Source organism: Mesoplodon densirostris, chromosome 2, assembly GCF_025265405.1.
Source record: "Mesoplodon densirostris isolate mMesDen1 chromosome 2, mMesDen1 primary haplotype, whole genome shotgun sequence".
Classification (NCBI taxonomy): Eukaryota; Metazoa; Chordata; class Mammalia; order Artiodactyla; family Ziphiidae; genus Mesoplodon; species Mesoplodon densirostris.
In genome coordinates this window covers 60,973,279-60,981,221 of record NC_082662.1, presented here as the reverse complement: position 1 = coordinate 60,981,221, position 7,943 = coordinate 60,973,279, and the positions used below count along the sequence as shown (strand labels likewise).

General features: G+C 36.2%; 1 long non-coding RNA gene across 2 annotated transcripts in view; it reads right to left on the bottom strand.

Moving 5' to 3' along the window:
- Positions 1 to 645: 645 nt before the first annotated feature.
- Positions 646 to 7,943, bottom strand: part of LOC132483976 (uncharacterized) — a 136,880-nt gene continuing 129,582 nt past the window's right edge. Inside the window, exons 1-3 of one of the 2 annotated variants that reach the window (XR_009531135.1) lie at positions 6,316 to 6,395; positions 1,465 to 1,600; positions 646 to 688 (exon numbers count right to left, since the gene is read on the bottom strand). This is a non-coding gene — a long non-coding RNA (uncharacterized LOC132483976). Of the gene's footprint in view, positions 689 to 1,464; positions 1,601 to 6,315; positions 6,396 to 7,943 lie in introns of those variants that run through there. The other variant, XR_009531134.1, reaches the window with a different exon arrangement.

Genomic DNA, 7,943 nt, shown 5'->3' with positions numbered 1-7,943 from the left:
ATCAAATGTATATTAATGAGTCCTGCAAAGGTTCTCAAACTCTGAGCATTAGTCCCCTGAGTAAATCTGGCTGGGCAGCTAGTGTCACGTAGGATATTTATTAAACCCATTTTCAACCGACCACATGATATTACTGTTGCCAAAAACAGATGACCCAGTGATTTAACAGAATATAAGATACATTGGGTTTTTTTCTTCTCTGTCTTTCCAACTACCCCTGGGGTCCTGTTTTGAGAGTAAGATAAACAAGGACAAACAATTTAAACAATACTTTCTGTGGTTTCAGAAACTACTCAAGAAAAGTGGCCTAAGAGACAGATGACAAGGTGACAATCCACTTCTAAAAAACATGAAGAAAAGTTCCTGGGAAACCGTATTTTAAGTTTAACTCTTTGCCAATGGCAAATGCATTTCACGAGTAATTTAGTTGAAGAATATGGATTGTCTGCTGCATTTCATAGTTCTTATTTATTACAAGGCAAATCACAACTTCCTCTTAATTTGGGGGTAGTGCCACATTCAGAACTATTAGGAATTTATTTTCTTCTTATATAATAAGATAGGCCTCTTCTGACATATCCCACCTCTCCCTGTTACCAAATCATCAGGTAGAGTTTAAAAAAATTTTTTATAAAAGGCTACTTGCCTTAAAGTGAGACGATTCCTTGATCTCTTCCAAATCCATCCTCTGGAATACAATAGAAATTATCGTGTCTTTAGTTTGAGATTTGAACTTCAAATTTTTGAGACATGAGAAAAAAAATGCCATTTTTAAAGGAGTAAATAGCTTTTCTCATTTTCTAGATATTAAGGATTTGATTCACCTCCAAGACAAGACTAGATCTTTGTTTTAGGGTAAGACAATTTAACACATAATTTGGCTGGGCAAAATAAACAAAGAACCCATAATGGCATAGGAATGTGTGAGATATTGAGGTGCTTAAGTGCTCCTCATGAAATGTCAATGGCTATGTGTTCATTGCTGGTGATAATTATAAATATCCAGAATGTGTTTCTTCTTCAGGATGCTGTTTTTCCTTTCAGAGAGCCTGAAAAGTTGGGCCTGAACTTAGTAGGAAGTGGCAGGATCTCTTCAAGGCATTCTAATTGAAAGGAAGTAGTCTCGTCTCTACAACAGGGTGGAAAGACAGAAACTAAAAGATAAATGGCCAGCAGGAGTCTTCTTATGGAGAGTCTTGGTTATGAGGTTGGAAGCCATTATGTAGAGTAGCTAGCTTTAAATTATTTTTCTTCACTGTTGTTTCAGTTACTATGACCACATAACAAATTACCCCCAAACTTAGTGGCAAGAAACAAACCACTTATTTTGTTCATGGTTTTATAGGTGAAGAATTCAAATAGGGCACAATAGAAATAACTTCTCTACACTTTATGATAGCTTAGGTCTCAGATGGAAGACTCAAAGACAGGAGACTGAAATCATCTAAAGTCTGGCATGCTTACATGTCAGGCATTTGATGCCTGCTATTGGCTAGCAGCTTCTCCTCTCCAACGGCCTCTCCATGAAGTCTCTCCAAATGGTAGCTTCAAGGTCACAGGACTTCTTTCACAGCAGTTCATGACTCCAAAGGCACATGTCCTGAGAGAAAGATATAAGGAGAAACAGAGAGAGGCCTTATCAACCTCTATGACTTAACTTCAGAATATCATCATTTCTATTGCATTCTAAGATGATTAGAAGCAAGTCACAAAGAAGGATTCATATTCAGGGGGAACAAACGTATGGACCCCACCTCTTGATGGAAGAGTATGTCCACATCGCTTTAGTGGACACACTCTAAGGGGGCCCAGTGAGACATGCACTAGTTTAATTCCTTCCCCTTGAGTGTTAACCTTACAACTGTGCTTCTAACCAATAGAATGTCACTCCTTTGATTAGATTATGTTACAAGGTAACAACAGTGCTACATTGCTGCACAGGAAGTATTGCTTAAATATGCTATGGTCAAAATGTTTGTGTTCGCCCCAAATTCATACCCTGAAGCTCGAACTCACACTGTGATGGTATTTGGGAGGTAATTATGTATTAGGGTGGGACCCTCATGATGGGATTAGTATTCTTATGAGAAGAGACATCAGAGAGCTTGCTTGCTCTTTCTCTCTCTGTTATGTGAGGGCACAGCAAGAAGGTGGTCATCTGCAAGCCAGGAAAAGAGTCTTCACCAGACATGACCATGCTGGCACCCTTATCCTGGACTTTCAGCCTGCAGATTTGTGAGAAATTCAAATCTTTTTTTCATTCCAACATGTCTTTATATTCATCAATAAACAGTTAATAGTCACCTACCGTGTTTTAGGTTAAAAGTAAAAAGACAAAGCCACCCTTAATGGAGAAATCAAATATGATCAACAAACATATGGATTATTCACAGTTCCCATTATTTTACTCAGGCGATTTTCTTATTGCCTTAAAACACATAAAAAATGCTGCCTTCATATTTTATCTTTTGGGAAAACATAATAATGTTTATGATAACAATAATAAAAATATCTAGGGACTTCCCTGGCGGTGCAATGGTTAAGACTCAGTGCTTCCAGTGTTTCCACTGCAAGGGGAGCAGGTTCGATCCCTGGCCAGAGAACTAAGATCCCACATGTCACACGGTGTGTCCAAAAGAAATTTAAAAAAAAATAAGTATATATATATATACATATATATATATATATATATGTATATATATATATATATGTATATATAGCTAATGTTATTGACTATCTTTTAAGTGCCATAGGCTGTGCTAAAATTATATTCATTACATCTTTTAATTCTCACAATGCTTCAAGGTAGATACTATTATTATCCCAATTTTACTAGTGAGAAAATTGAGAAGTAGAGAGACTGCAAAGGTGTCTTAAGGTAACACAGTAAGTGACAGAGGTAAGACAATTGATATAGAGTTAGAATATGAAAAAGTCCTTTTACACTCAGAATCATGCAGATTAATAAAAGATCTTAAAAGTCATTTAATCTCACTACCTTTCAAAGGATTCTTTGGCAAGGAGGAAATACTCAATTAACATAGATGTGGTTTCAGAATTCTAGCCTCACAGTGTGATACACCACATCAACAAACTGAATAAAAACCATATGATCATCTAAATAGATTCAGAAAAAGCTTCTGACAAAATTCAACATCCATTTATGATAACTCTCCAGAAAGTGGGCATAGAGGGAACATACCTAAACATAATAAAGACCATATATAACAAACCTTTAGCTAACATCATACTCATGGTGAAAAGCTGAAAGCATTTCCTCTAAGACCAGGAAAAAGACAAGGATGTCCATTCTCACCATTTTTATTCAACATACCTTTGGAAGTCCTAGCCACGACAATCAGAGAAGAAAAAGAATAAAAAGGAATCCAAATTGGAAAAGAAGAAGTAAAACTGTCACTGTTTGCAAATGACATGATACTATACATAGAAAATCCTAAAGACACTACTAGGAAACTACTAGAGTTCATCAATGAATTTCGTAAAGATGCAGGATACAAAATTAACACACAGAAATCTGTTGCATTTCTGTACAATAACAACAAAAGATCAGAAAGAGAAATTATAGAAACAATCCCATTTACCATCACATCAAAAAGAATAAAATACCTAGGAATAAATGTACCTAAGGAGAAAAAAGACCTGTACTCTGAAAACTATATGATGCTGATGAAAGCAACTGAAGATGACACAAACAGATGGAAAGATATACCATGTTCTTGGATTGGAAGAATCAATATTGTCAAAATGACTGTACTACCTAAGGTAATCTACAGATTCAGTGCAATCCCTATCAACTTACCAATGGCATTTTTCACAGAACCAGAACAAAAAACATGTTAAAATTTGTATGGAGACACAAAATACTCCAAATAGCCAAAGCAATCTTGAGAAAGAAAAACAGAGCTGCAGGAATCAGGCTCCCTGACTTCAGACTATACTACAAAGCTATAGTTATAAAAACAGATGGAGTTGGCACAAAAACAGAAATACAGATCAAAAGAACAAGATAGAAAGCCCAGAAATAAACCTACACACCTATGGTCAATTAATCTATGACAAAGGAGGCAAGATTATACAATGGAGGAAAGACAGTCTCTTCAATAAATGGTGCTGGGAAAACTGGACAGCTACATGTAAAAAAAATGAAATTAGAAGACTCCCTAACACCATACACAAAAAATAAACTCAAAATGGCTTAAAGACCTAAATGTAAGACTGGACACTATAAAACTCTTAGAGGAAAACATAGGCAGAACACTCTCTGACGTAAATCGCAGCAGTATCTTTTTCAATCTGTCTCTCAGAGTAATGGAAATAAAAACAAACAAACAAAAAAAAATGGGACCTAATTGAACTCAAAAGCTTTTGCACAGCAAAGGAGACCATAAGCAAAATAAGAAGACAACCCACAGAATGGGAGAAAATATTTGCAAATGATGCGACCGACAAGGGATTAATCCCCAAAATTTACAAACAGCTCATGCAGCTTAATATCATAAGAACAAACAACCCAGTCAAAAATGGGCAGAAGATCTAAACAGACATTTCTCCAAAGAAGACATACAGATGTCCAAGAGGCATGTGACAAAATGTTCAAAATCACTAATTATTAGAGAAATATAAATCAAAACTACAATGAGATATCACCTCACACTAGTCAGAATGGCTATCATCAAAAAATCCACAAATAATAAATGCTGGAGAGGGTGTGGAGAGAAGGGAACCCTCTTACACAGTTGGTGGGAATGTAAATTGGTACAGCCATTGTGGAGAACAGTATAGAGGTACCTTAAAAAACTAAAAATAGAGCTACCGTATGATCCAGCAATCCCACTCCTGGGCATATATCCAGAGAAAAACATGGTCCGAAAGGATACATGAACCCCAATGACATTGCAGCACTATTTACAATAGCCAAGACATGGAAGCAACCTAAATGTCCATTGACAGATGAATGGATAAAGATGTGGCACATATATACAATGGACTATTACACAGCCATTAAAAAGAATGAAATAATGCCATTTGCAGCAACAGGGATGGACCTAGAGATTGTCATACTGAGTGAAGTAAGTCAGACAGAGAAGGAGAAATATCGTATGATGTCACTTACATGTGGAATCTTTAAACAGTTGATACAAATGAACTTACTTACAAAACAGAAACAAACTCACAGAGGTAGAGAACAAACATGGTTACCGAGAGAAGGGTGGGAGAAGGAATAGGGAGTTTGGGATTGACATGTACACACTGCTGTATTTAAAATGGATAACCAACAAGGACCTACTGTATAGCACAGGGAACTCTGCTCAATATTATGTAACAACCTAAGTGAGAAAAGAATTTGAAAAAGAATACATACATATATATGTATAACTGAATCACTTTGCTGTACATCTGAAACTAACACAACATAGTTAGTCAACTATACTCCAATGTAAAATAAAAGTTAAAAAAAAAAAAGGTCCAGCAAAAAAAAAAAAAAAAAAAAAAAAAAAAGAATTCTAGTCTCAGCCTGATCCACTGGGAAGCTCTGGTGCAAGAATTATACCAGAGAGTTTTTCCCACCCAGAGTCAAGATTACTAGGCTGTTTACACCCCGCTTCAGAAAGTCATTGGCTGCAAGGTTGGTGTAGTGGGAGACGAAGGAAGAAGGGAAGGGCATAACCTCCCTGCCATGTCCAGGCAAGATTACTCCCATTAGGTTAGGGAAATCCTCAGAATAAGGATGCAGGTATGTGCCATTAACAACCAACACACGTGTAGTAGCCAGAATATGGATACAAGGCCTGTTAATCTGGGCATGGCTCCAACAATATCTGATAAATTTGCCAAGTGTTTAGCCAATCCCTGCCTAGATACTTCTAGAGAGAAAGAATTCGCCATCACACCCCCTTCTTCACCTAACAAGGCAGTCTGTTATAATCCTTGGACAGTTTAAATAGAAAAGTGTTCCTTTTGTTGGATGTGGGAGGATGGAGAGAAGTCATTCCAGGACAGCATATGCAAAGGCACAGAATATGAAAGGGCAGAATGGTATGTGTTGTTGCCACAGCTGGTACTAAGATTTATTGTAGTTCGAACTTAAGGTGTAGAAGTAGAAAGTTAAAATATGAGTCTAGGAAGATGGTTATAAGCCAGATAGCCAGATAATAATGAAAGACCTACATGTCTCATTGAAAACTTGTGATGATGCTAAACATAAGATACCACTAAATGTATTTTAGCAGAAAAGGAAAATGATCATCTTTTACAGAAAGCCCATTCTGGCAACAATGCAGAGAGAAACCCTACCTCATTACATTAATGTATGGGGCTTTCACATCTGTGTTTCCTCTGGGCTGTTGGTTCTTTAAGGACAGGAAACTTGCCTTCTTTATCCTTCTATTGTGAATGCCTAAAACAATAAATATTTATGGAACTGAAGTGAACTGATCACAAGAAAGAGAAATCATTACAACTCAGATGAGATGTTCTAAATTAGGAGACAGAAAACCACAACCCATAAGCCTAATCTGGCTCATCACCTCTTTTTGCAAATAAAGTTCTATCAGAAAACAGCCACAATTTATTTACACATTGTCTATAGTTGTATTCATGCTGTAACAGCAAGCGTTGGGTAATTACGACAGAAACCATATGGCCTACAAAGTCTAAAATATTTAGTATCTGGCCCTTTACAGAAAAAGTTTACTGACCCCTGGACTAAACTGAAGCAGTAGTGCTATAAATGAATAGGTGGGATGGATGCAAATGATATTTAGAAGGCAAAATTGTTTGGTGTAGTCACTACTCTTTGTTCCCAGTTCTATTTCTCAATATCATATACACATTAGAGGCCCACATTATAAATATGTATAAAAAGCTTTCAAGTGTCCCAATGCAACTTTTGACAAGTCTTATTTACTTTCTCAAATTTAAATTGAACTATCATTTCCATAAAGATCCTTAAACTCTGAAGAACACACAGTGGAGTCCACTTACCACACAGGGATACAGATCCAAAGCAGAAGAAGTATCTGTTTGGTCCACTTAGACAAAGATAGTCCTGCAGTAATGGGACAGTATCAGCCCTTGGGTCCCTTATATAAATCTTCTAAAAGGCTCCCAACCTCTAAATTATTGTCACGTTCTTGTTTTCACTGCGGGTCTTCAGAGATGGCCTAAATCTTTTTCACCTCATTAAACTGCTTTGCACCAGAGTCCTCTAAAAACTTTTCACCCGAAAAGTCTCCACAAGGCTTTCTGAACTTCTTTTCCCTTCTCTATGTGGTCAGAACATAAAAGATTGCAATTCAAAAAAAAAGTAAAGAACTGTCATGGTCCTTTTTGTCGGTGTTAATCTCTGAACAGCAGATTTAGGGTGACTATTTTTTTTCAGTTCCTGGTTCTCCACTTCCTGTTTGAATACACACTACAAAGTGTTGGTGAAATGTATTTATAGGACACAGTCAGCCAGTTGTGAGGCCTTTTGTATCAGGACTTGAAAGATAAAGGTAAGCTCCTTTCTTTAAAAAGAAAAAAAAAGTAATCTTCAGGCATAGAAACATCTAATCTTAGTCATAGCACCAATACCCCTAGGCAGGCCAAAAGAAAAGACAATTTAGATTAAAAGTTGCTTATAAAAAATGGATTTTTAAATATCACACCTTGAATAACAAATCAATGAGAAAAATTTTTCCTACCTTCCATGGAATAAATTTAAGGAAAATGAAACAACAAATAATGTATTGGTACTCTAATATTTGAAGATTATTTGCCTCAACTATTTAGTTGCTGTCATTATTTGGAAGAAAGTAAAGTTTAACCCTACCATACATCTTACCCCAAAATATTTTTCAATTTAATGAAAGATTTAAGTGTGAAGACAAGCACAAAAAAAAGAACTAGAAAAATGTAAGTAAATATCTCTCTGATTTTAG